Genomic DNA, 20,839 nt, shown 5'->3' on the forward strand with positions numbered 1-20,839 from the left:
AAGAAATTCATGTTGTTTAGGTTAAAACACTCTAAAGGAAATGTTCAATTATAGTGTGATTAAAACTCACTATTAACATTATTTACAGTACTTGATTTACAGCAGATTTGTGAAAAGATAGCCTACACAACCTTATTTAACAGTAATTTAGTTTTACTGCGAACCGTCACAGGAAGTGCTTTTATTTTGAAGTAGGCTACATTTTTTTATTTTATTATTTATTTATTTTTTATTTTATTTATTATTTATTTATTTTTATTATTACTTTATTTTTGAAGTTGTCTGTTGTGTAGCCTACTCTTGCTAGCTTACTGAGATGCAACATGTCCGTAAGGCTGAAGTTGTTCACTTTCTTGTTTGTAAAACTGCAACATATTGAACACTAAATGGTCACAGTAAAAGACAAGCGCTTTTGGTCGTCATTCGAAGCCATTCCACTACAGGCAGAGTTACTCTCCATGGCTGATAAAAATGCAATGATATTTACGTGTAGCAAGCCTCAACATTAATTCCCGACATGTTTATATCTGTCAGCCGCTGACATACCGTCACCTGTTGGGACATACATGCTGTCCGTACCGTCTCTGGTTCTGGCTCTGACCACGGGAACAGAAACAGGACAGCTCACTTCAACGCAGCGTAATAACTCCTGAAAATAATATCCATCTCGCAAATGTATTTGTCTCTGCAGTCATCTCAACCATCGAATACAGCGACAGGAAAATAATACGGCTTTTTTTTTTCCTGTGAAGAAATGTGTCGCGGTGTTGGTGAATTCTTAAAAAAACCAATGCACCACTAAATGTTGCGTTAAAATGCGCTGTAACTCGCGTTACTGAGATTGTAACGAGTATAATATTACCGAAATTTAATTAGTAATGCGTTATATTACTGCGTTACAGCAAAAAGGAATACATTACTGTAATTGCGTTACTTTTGTAACGCGTTACTCCCAACACTGCTCATGAACGGGTTCGTATGATATCGTGAGAAAATGTAAGCACACAAACACGGTTAATATTATACGAAAGCTAGGAGACCTCCGACTGGTCACGTGTAGGGTTGTCACCTTTCATGCAGAAAAATAAGGGACGCCAAAGATATTTTCGTAAAACAACGTTGATTTCATACGGACTTGTGGCTTCTACAGGAACAAAAAAAAAAACAGACGCACTAATTTATTTTGAAATATGGGACGATTCCGTATTTGAAGAGACGGGTGGCAACCCTAGTCATGTGACATCGGCTACAGAGCTCCGTGCAACAGAAAGGCAGTTGCTAGCTGTTTAAGCTGCGACAGAGCTTCATGCCGCCGACTACGGTGCTCCGCATGGCCGCATGGTGCTCCGCATGGTGCTCCATCAGGTCAGTGGTAGATGGTGGTCTAGTTACCCCAGAATAAGTGACTGTGAGACGGGTACACAGCACCGCGAGCTGCCAGTCGTGGTGCTCCGTCAGGTCAGCGGTAGTTGGTGGTTCAGTTACCCCAGAAAAGGTGACTGTGCACTGGGTACAGAGCACCGCAAGCTGCCGGTCATTTTGGCAGAGATTACGGTTAAGTTTAAGCAAGAAAAAGTGAATGAGTGTGACGAAAGTTAAGTTTTGGCACCAAAACAACTAGTTAACTTTATCAATGATCATGGTTTGTATTAAAACACTCCCAATGACTACATATTTCCTGGGTGAAAGTCTTAAGTTTTCCCCGGGAAGCGAACTCCGCTCCCTGGCTTGAAAGTCCTGTATGTTAACGCCCACCGATCCTCCTCCCCAACCACCTCCAGCCATGTTCTTACACAGCACAAAAAAAAACGTGTAAATCATACGAATTTCGGTGCTTAACTTTTCGTAGCTTTACGAACGTCTGGTTCATGAGAACAGGCTCCAATGTTGTACGAAGAAAGCTTCTGTTAAACTCCAAGACAAACTAACAATGGTTTTCTTGAAGTTTTACTTGAAAATGTTCAGGACTCCGGCTCCAAACATTTTGTTGGTGGCAAGTAAACAAAGCTACGTGGGTGGAAGAATTGACGGAAAAGAGAAGGGAATTCAGTTTAAGAAGAATATTATTGGAAAAAATGTTAAATTAAAAGCTCCGGCAACAGGCCTCAAGGTATGCAAATTGTCAGCTTACTACTGTGCCTATGCCAGTTCCAAGATGTTATCTTTATTATTTAAGGCTTAGAAGCTTACAGTCAGGAAGTACACAAAAACTTAGAGATGCACTTTATTAACTGGACACTTTATTAAATACATTGTTATGTAGTGTGAGCTAAGGCACTAAAATAATGCAGAATTAAATGATTCACTTTTAATTAATGTAGCCTAATCTCTATATGTAATAGTGAAGCATACAATGTTTATATTTTTGGATTTTGCATTAATAGGTGATTATCTGTTATTTACCCATTACTTTCTCCACCTCTAGTTTTAACTTTTCTTTTGTTTCTGAATGTGTTTATGTGTGGTGTAAAACATTTCAAAAAACAATTTCTCAACCAAAATAAAAATGTATAATTTATAACTGTCAAGTCAGTCTATTGTTTTCTATTCTACTGCTACCACAAGTCAAGCCTATCTTTGGGAAAATACAAGAATGAAAGTGAAGTTAAACACCAAAAAGGAAGAAGAAACCAGAGGAATCCTCAGGGGAAATATGAGGGTCAAAGTTTTTACTTTCAGGTCATACAAACTCACAGAGGCACACCAGAGGAGACACACACACACACACACACACACACACACACACACACACACACACACACACACACACACACACACACACATACACAAATGCAAATACAAACACAAACACAAACACAAACACACACACACACACACACACACACACACACACACACACACAGTCCCTCATCCATGCCCCAATCATAGCGCCTGGCACAGGATGACAATCTGGGGATTGCACCGTCATCAGAACAAATCCAACCCAAAGGATCCCAGCTTTCATCTGGACAGACAGCCGTCTCAGCTCATCAGGTCAGGGGCAGCAGACTGCTGGGCTGAGTACCAATACTCTGAATTCAGACTGCTCGGCTGAATACCAATAGTCATCCTGTTGTATCCATCTGAGTAGATTGGGCTGAATAACAACGAGAAACAGGTGCTTTCACATAGTTGTGACCTATTTATGGGTTCCATAGATGTTGAAATAAGAAGTCAATCTACCTACAAAGCCACTCAACATGCAACATGTCTGGGTTCTTCTTTTACTAATATCTTCATTGTCATATCGGCGTAATATGGGCAGATGAACATAAGTGCTGCTTCTGTGATGTCTCCTTGTCGTCTTTGTACTGCCACAACATTATGTAAATTATTTTTCTAATTGCCTTTTAACTACCTATGGTTCATATTGCTGTCTGACAGTGGGTCTCTCTTTTAATTGCCTCCCCTGAGGTTTGTTCCCTTTTTAGCCACACTAGTGGCGTGGCTCAAGGGAGGGACATGGCATCCTGTCAATCTGTCTCACAACTATAGGATTGATTGCCATGAAATGTTGTGAAGACATTCATGGTCCCCTGAGGATGAAGCCTACTGACTTTGGTGATCTCCTGATTTTTCCACCATTTGGTGATAATAATAAGTAAAATATCTCAACAACTATTGGATGGATTTGCCATTGCCATTTGGTACAGATACAGTATCTATAGTCTATATCCTTGACGTTCCACTTCCAGGATTGCTCCGTTGCCGACGAAAATTCCGCCGGATTTCACTCATTTACAGTAGGCCGGATATCCGTTGCCTTGGGCTTCCTTTGTGTTGGCATTTTATCTCCGGTCGATTTATGAGGACTATGGTTAACCTTTTCTCAGATCTCTGCAAGGTAAATCCAGACAGCTAACTAACTAACTCACCAACTGATACGGACCAAAACAAACAAACTACAGAAAATGCCCTAAGCTTCCGGGTTTACAGTTTACTTTTACTATGATATGTGACCACTGAGTTTGTCCCGCTCGGCTTAGACTTTACATTGTGGGTGACGTCACAGGTCTTTAAATCGAGGCTTGAGGGAAGTTTTTTAAATATAAAAAGTCCATGGATTAAAAATTTACAATAGAAAATGTCATAACTTTGTTTGCAGTTGGAGGTGTCCTGGCAGCAGTTTTACAAATGTCTCTTCCACAAAAGTGGTCTATTGTTAAAACCCTTTCTGGGTTGCAGTGGCCACTGGAAAAAATCAGTGGAGTGGCTGAGCGCTGTATTTGGGGGCCTGTGTAGAGTAGAACAAAACGGCGGCATAGCCAGAACGTGTCACTTCCATGCATGGTGGAATTTTGAGGTTAGGGTCTCTCTGCCATGTACCGGTCGCTAAAGATTGTCTATCTTAGCTGTAACTACATAAGCATCTTAAAATAACAAAAATAATGAATGGACAATAAACTAAACTCTATGGGGGGGTCCTATGAATAACAAATATTCAATATTAACATATTAACCTCATAAACCTGGCGCCACACCTTCCCAAGGTTTTGTTGTTTTCTGATGTGCAATTGTTTTTTTTTCTGGGGAGGCGTTCCTGGTAGCATAGTGGGAAACCTTGCTGTCGTGGGTCTGTACACATATTAGGCTATACAAATGAACCTGGCTAGACTTTCAGATGGTGATAGAAAATAGCAATACTAGACTGATGCAGTGCACATAGTGTAGCCATCATTCCCTCTGTGAATGTGAATCACCTTCTGCTTGTGTCTGTAATGAGATAGTGTAGGTGGACAATAGCCTTAAGGGAAGAGCTTACAAAAACAGCCAATACAGCACATTGATTGAGCTGTGTGACATGTTGACCTGATGGCATCGTTGACCTTCTTTGAAGATCTGCAATTGCATCAAGTGGCCTTTTTTAAATAAGGATCACTCAGCTGGTATATGGACACAAAGACTGTAAGACCTTGCAGATGTATGTGTCACAAGCCTCTTAAATATATTGACACTTCAGGCTACATTTGCCGTCAGTGACTAGCACACTATCTCATACATACAGTAGTATACTGCACAAAGACATTGAAACACTATATCCACATTTCATCATACAAACATTGACATGCACCCACAACACCAACACACACACACACACACACACACACACACACACACACACACACACACACACACACACACACACACACACACACACACACACACACACACGCACACACACACACACACACTCACACACGCACACACACACACACACACACTCACACACGCACACACACACACACACACACACACACACACACACACACACACACACACACACACACACACAAATAGCCTCACAAACACATAGTATCACCATGGAATATACAGATTGATTGATGGCTTACAGATCTGCTGCGCTAAGCTTTAAATATTTATCATACACTCTTGGTGGTCTATCATCTTCTGCCACATGTTCATCGACCCAGTGCCCCTGCTGGCATTCACGTGTGTGTGTGTGTGTATATGTGTGTGTGCATGCGTGAGTGCATGTATGTGTCTTTTGTCCTCATGTTCTTATGGATATTACGTAAGGTAGAGGCCAAATTTGCTGCTATGCATGCTGTGTAAAATATTTTTTATTAAAGCTTCATGATGCATCTTATTATCAATAAATGATTGATTCTATGACAGGACATAAAAAAGATGAGATCATCAACAAGAGGGATGAGAACCTCATTGTCTCCCCTAGGATGGGATTTTATAGGATACAGATTGTTTTACAGCATGTCATGGATTACATTAGGAAAACATGAACTCATTTTGCTTTGTAACTAATGCAGGATGTCCTATGAGCCTTGTAGTTTAATCATAATTCAAATTCATATGCATGCCTATGAAGGCCAGGGGACAAGAAACAAACTTAAAAAAGACAAGATAATAACCATTGCACTTTTAACCCACAACCAACTGTGTATGAATTAAGCTGTTCAATGTATTTGACATTGCTTTCATCTCACCTCACTGCACATCCACCCAACTCTATGACCTCGTTATACAATAGAGTGGGATAGAAATGGTTCACTGCTCTGGTGTGTGTATATCCGAGCATGCATGTGTATGAGAATGTACTGAAAATGTGTTTTTGGTGTGTTAGCTACAGTGCCAGCTTTAGGGCTCCATGCTGGTGGAGGCCTGTGGGTCCAACATCTGCTCACCGCTGGTGGGAGACGGGCAGAAAAAACCTTCGTCTCCAGCCCACTTCTCTCATCTTCCATCTACTCACAACACGGCATCTCCTTTTTTTATCCCATCTCTTCTTTTAATCCCAGATATCCTCCTCCTTGCTTGATTAAACTCTGTCCCTCATGTTCTGTATCCTTTATCCCGTTTTTTGCCCATTAGCTCCCAAACTGCCCATCTTATTTCTAATGAATCCACAGAGAAAAAAGAGATTGGAACACAGCATTAAAAATCCAAGCTGCTTTAAGAATTACAGAGAGCAGGTGAACTAACAAATTGACGTTATAAGAAGCTGTAGATTGGCTTTTATGGCTCTAAATTCTCTATGAATATTAAAAGGTGCCTTTGAGTGTACACTCAAAGAGCTATTTCATTGTAAATGCTGCCAAAGTAGTTTTCAACACTGTTCTGGATTTTCAAGAAAAAGACACTCCAGTAATATTACTGTGGCATAGAAATGGCATGAAACTGGTTTTATATTTTTTTTACATGATCATAAGGTATCTATGTACACTTGAGTATCACTGATCACTTAGATCAGTAAATATCACTAGCAAACGTGTAAGAAAGACCCAGGTGTAGCGAGGTGTAGAGACTGAATGTAAATAACACAACTCTTTAGATTGTAAGTGATCCAACCAAAATTAGAATTAACTTAAACACAACATCTTTGGAAAGTCAGATAAAAATCCATTCACTGTTTGGAAACAGCAATTAGTTACTTTTAGCCAAAGCAAGTGTCAATCCAAACGGATACTCCAGTGTCCATCTGGCCACTTGTCAGCTGGCTGCGTCTTTCTGTCTCTCCATATCTAAAAAATAACTTTACCAATTATAGCAATACTGTCCATTCATCTTTTCATTTTATTTTACCTGCATTTTTTTGTTGTTGCAGTTTTACATATATACTTTGCCTCCACTGACCTCAACCCACTATATTGAAATGTTTGTATTATTGTTATTTACACTTAAATGGTATGACCTTGGATGGCAAAGCCTCCTATCTAAGACATGCCAAGCTAAAATGGGCAGACTTGACTTGTTTCTGGTGCCACATGCATGAAGTGATTTTTTTCTAAAATAACTGGTCTGGTCCTATGCAAATCTCTGTTGGTAACATTCATAATGGCTCCATGTAAGAGTCCTATATGTTTTGGACAGTGTAGACTACTGGATAATTGACATATCCTGCTTATAGATTGTTTGAAATTTAATTTCAAATGTCTTAATCGGGTCTTAGATATTAATTACTTACTACTTCTGAATCTTACTCTGACATACCTGTTTACATTGTGAACCCAAGTAGCTGGAATGCATCCCCCACGATCAAAGAGAGCTTCTACCCCATTGCAAGTTTTTGCCACACATAGCATAAGTAGGCACACAGTCCAGGTGGCCAGTACAATGCAAAAGGCATTTGAATTCAGACTTTTGCCAACACCAGACACTGTTGTCTGCCCACATATTCATTTTATATCACACTTCAAGTTGCAGAGTCCACCAACACACACAAAACAACACCTCAGGCTTGAAGGAGTCACGCCTACAGACATCATGGATCCCAGCAGGCACATGTGCATTTAAAAAAACTTAGCCCATAGAGCATGCACACCGGAGTCCTTCTCTAGCCAAGCTAGTTAGAGACTAACTGCTGGCTTCCCACACACATAAAATACATTTACTGATACTGCTCTTCTAGACTCTTTAATTTATACTGGACTAGATACAATTCTGAAAATACAAAGAGTCATTTTGGGATGTTAATGAAGCTCAGAAAGTGTGTTCACTGTTTTACAGCTGCTCCTTATGTGTTGGGTAAAATGGCTTTTTAGGGCAGTTTGCATCACATGGTCCTGCAATACACAGTGGCCCCTATGTCAAAATCACCTCACAGTCAAGTGCTGTTCCTGAGGAATCCAGCAACTAGTCCTGCAAGGATAGAATACCCTACATGAAATACAAAAATGCATTACTCAAATGTACATGATTATGTGAAAACTAATTTGGGGACATGGAAATTCTGTGACCTATATATGTCAAAAATAGAGAAATGGTGCACTAAAAGCTTCCCTAGAATTAATGGTGATTATAATGAGTTGATTTTAATACTCTCTATGCTGTTAATATCTTAATTTAAAGTTGTGAAATGCTGCATAAACAATGTTCCATTATAAAGAGGACACACAGGTGCAGGCTCACATTTGTGCACACGGAATTCGTTATAACCTTCGTGGCTTTGCACAAATATCTCTTTTACTCTAACACTCCTGCACTCTCTTTTTTCAATTGTTAGAAAAGTTACGCTTGCTATTGTCTTTGCTTAATTTTATTGTTAAACTATTTGCATAAGAAACTGTGCATCCAAACTTCTTCGTTTCTCATGTGATAATCATGATTATCATTGACCTTGTGGAAAGCACCGAAAACCCCTGAGAGCAGGAGACGTCAAGCCTGACCAGACATAAGAAAGTTTCTCTTTGTGAGATAATTACTCCCTTTTCCCTATAAAAAGCTACTGTTAAAGACTATCAACAGTCACTTTCTGTACATATGCTGAAGTGCTGTAAACTGACTCTACTTGCTGCAAGTAAACAAACTTTTAAGAGAACTCCAGTGATTTTGTCCATTCTTTGATAAATAATTATCCTAACATCAATCTATCTCTCCCCTCTTTACTGATGGTCCATCGTTTCTATCCATCCCTCTTACTGTAAACACCCACTTAGAACCACACTTTCCCTCCTATTCTGAGTTATCTGTACTACAACACATACATTTACTACATAGTTAAAGAGAGGAGGGATGGTAGAACATAGAAGAGAGAGAGAGAGAGAATGCAGGTAAGAAGGTTTGAACGCCTACAGAACATGCATACATAAAGAAACCAGCACTTGCTGAGATATTAACACCCACTCATCCCATCTGTCACATGAGAACCTTACACCAATAATGATATTTTCCTCTTGATATGACACCTTTTTTAATCCTCAGCAAGAAAAGTTTTTTGACAGCATGACCAGTGCAACTCAGATGTCACTGGCATTGATGTCACTGCAATAACTATTATCTATCTATCTATCTATCTATCTATCTATCTATCTATCTATCTATCTATCTATCTATCTATCTAATGTGAATACTAAACAAAATTATAGTTTGATTGATTATAGTTGATCTGATACTGCAACTTTGGGGTCACAGTTTGGTAAATTTTTAGTACAGCTGGGAAAACAAAGAAATGCAATTGAAAACTGTTCTTATTTTATTAAGGCACCCAAGCATGTGCATATGGTCAGATAGTAATCTAAAAGAAAACAAAAGGCAAATGTTTGTATTTCTCCAACTTTATAGCAAAAACATGAACACATAAATTATAGCTGGGCTCAAGCACTTTCAGCTGATACATAAATCTAGTGCTTTGACTTGTATCTGTCCTGACAAACACCAGTGATGCTAGTTGACCTGGTCTAAATCTGTAACCAGAAGCTGCTTGAACGCTGTGGGGACAAGGACTTGCACCACCAAATCTTTGTGTTAACTCAGCTGGTCTGCGAGGGGCGAAAATGTTGTGAATGTTACGATGTGTGTAAATGTATTACCATAAGGTGCATTTTCTGCAGAGCCCTCCATCAGCCTGCTCTTTTTTTCTCTCTGGATGTGTGTATTCATCACCGCTGAAGTACACCGCCTCCAGAATCTCAGAAGAACATGGTGAACATGGATCAAATCCCAGTGGAGTTACGTAGTATTGATGTCAGCCATGTCACACCCTACTTTCAACAAAACATTTATTTCTCATTGTATAGGCACACCAGCCAACCGCAAATATATAAAGAAAGCTTGTACAAATGATCACGAACTACTGTACAATCTGTGCAAGAAAAAAGAAAACGTGCTGCAATTGTATCAACCTCATGGGTCTTCCAATCTCTCCTCTCTGTCTGGCCACATTTTATCGACATCACACCTGATATCCTCCATTGCACCTGTCACCTGTTTGCGTTTGGTTGCTCTAAATTGTGAGGAAATTGAATTGTTCCCCATCTCGCCTAAGTCGGACAACTTTTACAACAATACCACACAACTATTATGTATCTAATATATGTATGAAAGCTTATTGTGATTGTTGGTTGCTCTATTTTGCAAGTAGGGATTTACACAATGAACATGTATATATTTGCAATTGATAGTAATATGATTAAATAGCAAAGGAATGCAAACTAGTTTGATCTGCAAGGCTTACTCATTGCATTTTGTGGCAATGCAATTATAAATGACTATAGTCATGTGACCTAATGTTCATGTAAATAGTTATATACAGTAGTTTAACTTTCGACGATTGTGCCAAAGCGATTGAGAAAAACTGTAAAAGCAGCAAGCACACAAGGTGAAGTGACTAATAAAAGAAAGGCAGGTGACAAATCTTCACTGGACAACCAGTAAGACTAAAAAACCCTCTAAAAATGTGCTATTCAGTCTCATAAAAACAAAAAACAACATAACAAAGACTATTGTAACATAATAATTATGAATAACCGAGAGGCTTGAGACAAAAACAAAAATACTGTAATAACAAATATGCACCACAAAATGTTCTTTTCATTCCAAGATCATTTCTGTGTTGACTGACTTTTATGAAGTTTACCAAGTTTATGACAATTAAACATTTTGTTTAATCAAATCCAGATCATCATCTTTAAATGACTGCTTGGAGTGTCATCAAGTCAACAAGAGTAATAAAGTAGCAGATGGTAATGAGAGGTCATCTGCAGCCTGTCTGTATCTTTTTACTGCTGTATGCAGTCTGGCAGCACTGAAAAGCCACAACCCAGCTCAGCACAAATCTCCTCTATAACAGAGAAAGTGTGCTCCCATTACAGACAGTAATAGACTGACCAAACATATACCCTAACCATTATTATATATGGTTAATGTCACATCTTTGATGTTTTAAGGCAGCTCATTACAACTTACTAAGAAACCATTTTTCTTCAGAAAGCTATACTTCTGCGAGGACCCCCTGTGGAACTCGAAGGCAGTAGCTTAACTGGACTGAGGTGTTTGATAAAAAAAAAAGAGGAATAGTGAGTAGAGGGAGGCAGGAAAAGTGATGGGGAGAGAAAGAGAAGCAGTGCCCACGCTGCACCTCATTAAAGTTCTGAAAGACCGGTATCAAAAGGAAGAAAAAAAGAATACAAAATAAGAGCTTTTTGTTTTTTTTCTGACAAATTGTTTATCTATTTAAGTATTTGTATGTCTGAAGACATTTTGGTGAAAATAGCTTATTTGTTTCCCAAGTAGATGAAGCTCCTTCCTGCATACCATGACAACGGTACTGAATAATATTATTGACTCACTCGTGTTATTGCATTTAAATAGGATTGGCATATTATAACACACACATTGTGTCCTTTACTATAAACGAACACTGAGATGTCATAATGTTATGTTATTTGTCTGCCCCTGTACAGTATATGAACAGAAGATATCCTTTGTATTCAAGGGAGAAACAGCGACAGTCTATGAAGGTTGATGTTAAAAAAAAACTGCTTTTTTTTTGTCAAGAGCCACTTCTTCACCTCAAACCAAGAGACAATCAGAAGCATATTTGCCTCACTGAGTGCCTACTGGACAAAAATCAACATAATCCAGTGCTGTCTTTGTGCACTTGTGTGTGTTTGCAAGTTTGAGTCTACATGTATGAGTGTGTGTATTTACTTGCACTTTAAGCGGGATTCACTGTGTGTTGTTTCCCCTGACAAATCCCTGAGGTCGAGTTGTGTTACACTTTCTCGTTCTCTGTCTCACACACACACACACACACACACACACACACACACACACACACACACACACACACACACAGCATGACAATAGTTGACTCACTGATCTTCCCTGCTCTTTTGTTCCTGATACACCTGCTCAATTTACCACCTCCCACACACACACACACACACACACACACACACACACACACACACAGAGTCATAAACACTTGCAGCACCTCAAAACTTGGTTCCCATGAGAGCAGCAGTGGGGGAGAGAAATAGAACGAGAGATTAAATCAAAGTGAGAGAAAATAAGATTTAAAAAAAAAAGAAATCCTTTGCTCGGGTGTGTTTCTCTTTTCTTCCTTTTTCCGCTTACCTTCCTCTATTTTCTTCCCTCCTCCTCTCCTCTCCTTTCTTCCTTATTCCCATCTACCTTCATTTCTTTCATATGTTTTATTCTTTATTCCTGAACATCCTATTTTCAGCTGTTCTGCCTTTTAACTTTTCCTTCTCATCATCCACACGTTGGGTTACTATTTCTCTTCAGGTAATATTATTATACATACATTCTTCCATGACGGAGATTTCGTTTAGCTCTGGACCTCGAGAGGTCATGCCAAAGCCATTTCTCCCTTCATTTCTCAGGGTAATAAGACAAACATGAACACAGAGAAAGAACCTTACTACAGCCAGATGTCATCCAGTTTACATCTGCCACAACAGCCTGCTACTTTATAACATGTATGTGTGTGTGTGTGTAGCCACTCCAGGGCACATGCTAGCCCACCCGTTCGCTTTGTTTGCTGCCAAACAGTTAGCTTTGCTCTCTGAGCACAGACGTTTTCCCCTGCCAGAACAGTTTGTCCCAGTTTACCACTGAGAAACTCTTAAAGGCATTTTGAATGTCTGTATATGTGCAGATGGATGTACACTGAGGTGTTGCTATATTTCTTTATGTGCGAATAATGTCAGATCTTGTACGTCTGGGGGATCAGGCAGAGAAGGCACAAGGGGTCACTTGCATATAGCTAGATTTAAAAAAGTCAAACTCTCAGAAGAGTTTTGCGTTTGTGGTTTCGGGGCTGTCTGGAAGGCTTGTAATTATGATAGGCTTCAGTCCATACAAATCCCATCCTCTGACACTCTATCTCACACACACACACACACACACACACACACACACACACACACACACACACACACACGCTTGCACATGCACACGTCTCTACCTCACTTTATTGTGTTGTTATATTCCGAACAACCTGAAACTTAGCTCATTACAGGTCTGATTCAGTGTTGCATCAGATGTACAGGAATGCAATGGCAACACCTCGAAGCAGTGGACTTTAATGTAATTACACTACTCTTTTCTCAGTAACACAGCAGTGTAGGACATTGCTGTTTTATTTCCAGTGAAAGTTATTTAGGGTTGGCTCATTATCCTTACTGCGATGAAAAAAAGTGGAGACCTCGTCATTATTTTGAATTTGATAAAACATTAGCTGAATCCGCACTAGGCTCTCCTGGTGGCCATGAGGTTTAAAGTGGCTATTTGTAACTTTCAGTTTGTGTTGATTCTAGCGGCCGCTTTGGACAAAAGCAGTAGTGTTTTTACCCCACCTGATGTCGTAAAGGTATTTTTCTTACGGTGCTGTATCACCCACTGTATTAACGAGTTAGCGCTACCAGGAGTTCATATAGTTGCGATAAATGTTTTGCTCAGACAGAAAATCATTCATTTAGAATAAGAGAAAAGGGTTACAGAAGCATCGTTGCATTTCAAGTGTTGCATACGGTAATTTAGCCTACTTTGGATGTATCGTGAGCTAAACCGGGAATCACTGTCACTGTGTCACGAGCCAAAGCAATAAGAGTTTGTTGTAGCAAATAACATAATAATAATAATAATAATAATAATAATAATAATAATAATAATAACTTAGATTTATATAGCGCATTTCATGAAACCCAAGGACGTTTTACACAAGTAAATGGAAGGGGGACGTAATTTAATGTTGGCTACTGGCGTACAACCGCATCTCGCATTGTAAAGTTATTTTATGAATGAAATAGATGTTCTTTGTTTAATTTCCTTCTTTTCTGTAATGGCCCTGCCCCATTATCAGACATACATACAACAGACATAAAACTTCTAAAATTAAATTAAAATACAATTAGGCCTGTATAAAGAAATCTCTTGCCACCTTTTACCTGGCTAGATACTCACTAACACAGGCTTTTCCAGTGTTTCGCCGAAATCTGTGACCCGTCAGAATTTGTGTGCTCTGTAGAGCCATTCTAAATCATTTTGTGACTTTGCGGGAAAAATCAGACACAGGCAAAGGCATTAATAAAAATTGTATAAAAATATACACTGTTAGTCTTGTTTGCTGTTACAGGTCATTTATGATCATCAGATGAAAAATTACATAGTTTCAAAGACATTTAAAAGTTACATAGTTACTTTAAGATGCTAATCATGTAATGGCAGCATTCATGGTTCAAATCCCTACTCTCTCTCCCCTCATTTCATGTCATCTCTTAGGCTTTGAAATGCATTGCATCTCTCTACTGTCTCTCTACCGAACAAACTAAGATTAGTTTTGGACAGGTAGAGCAGCAGCAACACGGAGAGACACAGTGCCTTGCATCAGGTTGAGTGGTGGAGGGACTGCTGCATGTGGCATGTGTTGACATCGTCTGTCAAATTCTGAACAACATACCAATGAGAGGTTGGTATTACTCTTAGAGGGAAAGATAGGATAGAGCAATCCATAAATAAAGTGAAGGGTATTTACAACAGTTCATAATGGGAAAGATGAACACATCTCAAAATATCAGTAGCAGGCAAAAATACAGAACATTTGATAATTTTTGCCTTCAAAAACTTCCACAAACATCTCAAGTCTCTTGGGACTTCCGGCAGCTCTAACTTCTGGCACTCCCAGGCACCAATCTTACTGATTGGTCACAGGAAGTCCACCCACAGAATTGTAGCAATGTGCTGACTGTCCCTGGTCTGCTGAATATGCTAGATGTGCAGATAGTTGCCTTTACATCTATTTTTATCGGGTGGCCATCTGTCAGCATTGACTAATTTGATTGTCTAAATGAAGAGGATGCGATAAATATAAATAGGAATAGAAATAGAGGACATTAAGTGAATGATTGATTTCCCTCAGACACATCCATCTATCCATTATCTGTAAACGCTTATCCTATTCAGGGTTGCTAGGGGGGCTTGAGCCAATCCCAGCTAACACTGGGCGAAAGGTGGGGTACACCCACAGGTCGCCGGACTACCACAGGGCTGACACATAGAGACAGACAACCATTGATGCTCATATTCATACCTACGGGTAATTAAGTGTCAAAAAATAACCTAACGTGCATGTCTTTGGACTGTGGGAGGAAGCCCGAGAAAGTTGCCTTTACATTTTTCATCGGGTGTCCACAGCATTGACTAATTTCATAGTCTAAGTGAAGGAGATGCAATGAATAGGAATAGAAATAGAAATAGGGGATATTAAGTTAGTGATTGATTTCACTTAGACACAAATATTACTGAGTAATACATTTTCTTGTGTGTCTGGTTTGAATGCAGAGAATGCATAAACTTCACACAGAAAGTTCTAGGACATCAGAGAGTGAGGGTGCTTCAGGTGAGGTGTTTACAGAGACAGGGGTTTGAAGATGTAAATACAGAAATAATTATTTTTTAAATGGAAATATAGTAATATAAGTCAAACAATCTTAAAAGGTTTATTCTATCTACTGTTAATACTTTGACTTTTCTCCTTTGTTGCTTAAACATTGTCTCCGTTGAATGTTTAAACTGTCATTTTAGTAAGAACAACAATGCATGAAAAAATGTAAAATAACGAGCATAATTCCGTATGAGTAACTAACTGTGGGACAGCAACCCAACAACTGACCAGTCTTCAAGTAAAAAAGAGAGAGTTCTCTGCACTTCTGCAGACCACAGCAATCCGGTGTAACTCTGATGAAGATGTAACCTTACATCGAAACGTTAGTCACTGTTATGCACCTTAAAAAATAATCTTAAGTAAGAAGACATCTGTGTTGCACCGGCAAATTTTGTGTTACTTTAAACTGACCAGCCTTATATGTGGGCAGTGATTTGAGAACTGGACAATTTTTGACTCTTAGGCAAGGAAAACCAAATGAGTTGAGTGAGTTGACAATGAGAATGAGTGAGTTTAATGGTGTACAGTGCTATTTCTGAACACTTATAAATGTAAATGTAAATGAAAATAACAACATCCAGAGAACAATCAGCAAGTTGTCTATTGCTTCAGCTGTACTTATCTTGGTTGGAAACCTCTTAATGCAGCATGAGATATAGTTCTTGGAAAAGGTCTCATGTCATTTCAGAGACAAATTGACCAGGATCCCTTGTCTCTTCATTACTGTAATCATTTCCATTTTGTTGCTGCAGAGAAAACTTAATTACAAAACACGGTACTTCTTAAGATTCTTTAAGAAAGTTTGTTTAAATAGCAAACAAATTGAAACAATAATTTTGCTCACATCTTCTTTGATGTACAATTACTTTTCACACATTGATCATTATTGATTGGTGTAACAATTCAATAGCAGCATTAAGTCAACCTATCAATAAGCAGAAGACTAAGACAAACATTTGATCCTGGCTATGGCATAGTGGTAACAACTTCTGGCTTGTGCAGGTAGCCCCTTTGGTTTGGAAATGCATATTAGAGTGCAATATTCATTTTTCCCACTGGTTTATTGATTGTATATATTGTAGTCATAGCTATTTTAACAATGTGACCCCATTCTCATGTACATATCTCATCTCACATAATTGTTATACAAATAATTCCATATCATGGAGAAATGTATCTTTGTTTTTCCTACTGTTGCTGCACTTTAGTGACTGTTACCAATTGCTCATTAAGCAACATGGCAGAATTCACTGGAACTGGAGGCAAAAAACAAAACAATTTTCATTTATAGCCGCAGTCGCCGCCAAAATGTAAACGTGATAATAACTGCAGGAGAAGAGGCTTCATTAAAACTATCCTGATACCAGAAACCTTGAAACCAACCTGACTCTCCGACAAAGACACAGCACTCTAAAAGAGTTTCTCACACCTTTAGTATGTGATGCACTTTTTCCAAAGTCAAAAACTAGGTTTGGAAATGAGACATTGAAAATGTCACAAAGTGACAAAAATACACACCACGTACAGACATGATAAAAACCCAATAGAGTGATGCTGGTGTTATTAGGCTGACAATGTGTGCCTCTCTCAGCAATATTCTTTTGTTTTCCATACCCATCCTCACTAAATGTAACTTACTACCACCTTATGGTATCTGATTGTAACCATGGAGATAAACTTGAATGACCCTATCAAAAGGAGCCCTAACCTTAGTCAGCCAAGCCCAGCTGGCAAAGAATAACAATATTAGTGGCCCCTACCCTAACACACACGCACACATGCACACACAGGCGCGCACACACACACACACACACACACACACACACACACACACACACACACACACACACACACACACACACACACACACTGATAAATTGCATATGCAGAAAGGGTGAGAGAAAAATGTGTGTTTATTCATCTCCCATTCGGCTGCAGCATAAAGACATCCCTCCCCAACATCCCAGCACCTGACCTTCAGTGCTATTAAGGATCCTTCTTTATTCCTGACACTCTCACAGCTCTTGCCTGAAGAAAGCAATTCATACATTTTCCAATAACTTACCACCCTAGGCAATTATGTCTGTTTTTCTGCCACCTCTCTGCTTCTCAATAAAGTGCTCATAAATAGGGAGGGCAAAGATGTGAATCAAGGAAGTGATTTTGAAAAGATTGCTGGGTGTGTGAGGAAATGAGACAGTGAGAGTGTGTGAGTGTGAGAGTGACTGAGATGGTTGCGTTAAAAGATTTGTGAAGATAGAGAAAGTGAAAGTGATATTAAAAAGGAGGAGTTAAAAGGAGAGAGCGAGAGGAGGTTGGATGGCAGAAGTGAATTTGATGTCTGATTCACAGAGGCTGTGTTCAGCTCAGCTGGGTTCAGAAATTGCTTTAGCGTTGCATGCGTTCACACAAAAAGTGTTACGTCTATGAAAAACTTAAATTAATTTAATTTAATTTCTTATTGGCTTATCTTGTTAATTAATGCACATTATCATTATCATATCAGCATTATTTTTTATGAGCAGTTATTAATAACTTAAGTATATAACTTACAATATTGGACAACATACTTTATAATATGTTGTAGCACAGACAAATTCAATTCAATTCAATTTTATTTATAGTATCAAATCATAACAAGAGTTATCTCAAGACACTTTACAGATAGAGTAGGTCTAGACCACACTCTATAATATACAAGGACCCAACAATTCTAGTAATTCCCCCAAGAGCAAGCATTTAGTGCGACAGTGGCAAGGAAAAAACTCCCTTTTAGGAAGAAACCTCGGACAGACCCAGGCTCTTGGTAGGCGGTGTCTGAAGGTGCTGGTTGGGGGTGTGATGAATAGTGACAATAATAGTCACAATAAAGATAATGGAACTATGACATAGTATGAAATAGTAGTTGTAATAGTTCATGGCATAGCAAGGCACTACAGGGCGTTACAGGACGTAGCAGGGCACAGCAGAGCATAGCAGGGCGTAGCAGGACGTAGCCGGGCACTGCAGGGCACCGCAGAGCGTAGCAGGGTGTAACAGGGCATAGCAGGGCGTGCAGCAGGACCACGGCGACAGGTGCAACCATGATTTTGGTGCCACCTTAATCCAAGGAAACATGCTGGCCGAAATAAACATAAGGACTCCGGGAAATAAGCTCCCAAGAGCTAGGTTAGTAACAAGCATTTCTGGGACATGGATGCACACAAATGGAAAGAGAGAGGAGAGAGAAGCTCAGTGTGTCAAAAGAAGGAAGTCCCCTGGCAGTCTAAAACTATAACAGCATAACTAAGAGAGACAGGTTAAGGAGAGGAGCCTGGTCGGGCTCTGATTATATTATTGATTATATGGTAAATTAATCTGACGACTATGACGAGAAGCAGGTGGGCTGGGCTAGGCAGACGCTACAACTCCTCACTCCCTAACTATAAGCTTTATCGAAGGGGAGAGTTTTAAGTTTACTCTTAAATGTGGTGACGGTGTCTGCCTCCCGGAGCCAGACCGGGAGCTGGTTCCACAGGAGAGGAGCCTGATAGCTGAAGGCTCTGGTTCCCATTCTACTTTTACCACAAGTAACTCTGCATTCTGGGAGCGCAGTGCTCTAGTGGGACAATAAGCTCTTCAATATATGATGGTGCTTGACCATTTAGAGCTTTGTAGGTCAGAAGAAGGATTTTAAATTCAATCCTGGATTTTACAGGAAGCCAATGCAGAGAAGCTAATACTGGAGAAATATGATCTCTTTTCTTAGTTCTTGTCAGAACACGCGCTGCAGCATTCTGGATCAGCTGGAGAGTCTTAAGGGACTTATTTGGGCAACCTGATAGTAAGAAATTACAGTAGTAGCTGTATGTATGTATGTATGTAGTAACAAATGCATAGGCTAGATTTTCAGCATCGTTTTAAGACAGGATGTGCCTAATTTTGGCAATGTTACGAAGATGAAAAAAGGCTGTTCTTGAGGTTTGTTTTAAGTGGGCGTTGAAGGATATATCCTGATCAAAAATAACTGCTAGATTTCTGACAGTAGTGATGGAGGCCAGGGCAATACAATCCAGAGTAACTATATCTTTGGATAATGAGGTTCAGAGATGTTTAGGGCCCAGCACAATAACTTAATAGAAAATTGTAGGTCATCCAGGATTTTGTATCTTTAATGCATGCTTGAAGTTTAGCTAACTGACTGGTTTCGTCCGGCTTGATTGATAAGTATAGTTCCGCATCCGCATAACAGTGAAAGTTAATTGAGTGTTCCCTAATAATATTGCCTAGAGGAAGCATATATTAGGAGAACATAATTGGTCCAAGCACTGAGTCTTGTGGAATGCCATGGCTAACTTTAGCGTACCTGGATATGGCGTTATATTAGTACCAAATCTCGAGAGCTCAGTGAAACATCTTCACGAGCAAATAATATTAATTCACACGCGCAGACACAGCAGCGAGAGAGGAAAAAACAGCAGCGAGAGAGGAAAAAACAGCAGCGAGAGAGGAAAAAACAGCAGCGAGAGAGGAACAAACAGCTGCGAGTGCACATAACAACCACTGGGGGGCATACGCGCTCTCGAAAGTGAGTTCTGCTCCTGTGCTTTTGTTCTGCTCGCTCGGAATGGTGTTTTGCTCGCTCGCGTTAGTCGACCTCCAATTTTGACAGGTTGTGGGAGGGAACAAACGCTGACCCTCTTGTGATTGGTCATTTCCCACACGGAAGCCCAGGAAGGGATGGGCCTTGGTCTTGGTCTTGACTCTTGACCATAGAAAGCCAGGGAAGAAGAGACCTTGACCAAGACAAGACGGTTTATGAGGTAAGTCGCTGTTGGCTAAAGCTAAAGCTGGTCATATCTGCGGAAAAAACACAATTCGTTTCAAAGTGTAGCTATATTTAGGAGATATGTTAGTGCAGGTGACAACGACGTTATGTTTTTTGCATGCGCTAGCTAGCTAGCTAGCTAGCTACCATTAACGTTACCGTCGTTATGTTATAAAGTAAACTGCATCTTAATTCGTATCAAAGTATAGCTATATTTCTAAAATATATTAATGTAGGTGACGGCAACGTTACTTATTTTTTAGCTTAACGTAATATTAACTTTAGTTAGCTAACGTTAGCAGGCAGTCAAACGTTAACATCAGTGTTTAAGTAACGTTAACGTTAATTGCCGGTAACGTTAGCTAGCT

The sequence above is a fragment of the Sander lucioperca genome, chromosome 4 (genome assembly GCF_008315115.2).
Source record: "Sander lucioperca isolate FBNREF2018 chromosome 4, SLUC_FBN_1.2, whole genome shotgun sequence".
Classification (NCBI taxonomy): Eukaryota; Metazoa; Chordata; class Actinopteri; order Perciformes; family Percidae; genus Sander; species Sander lucioperca.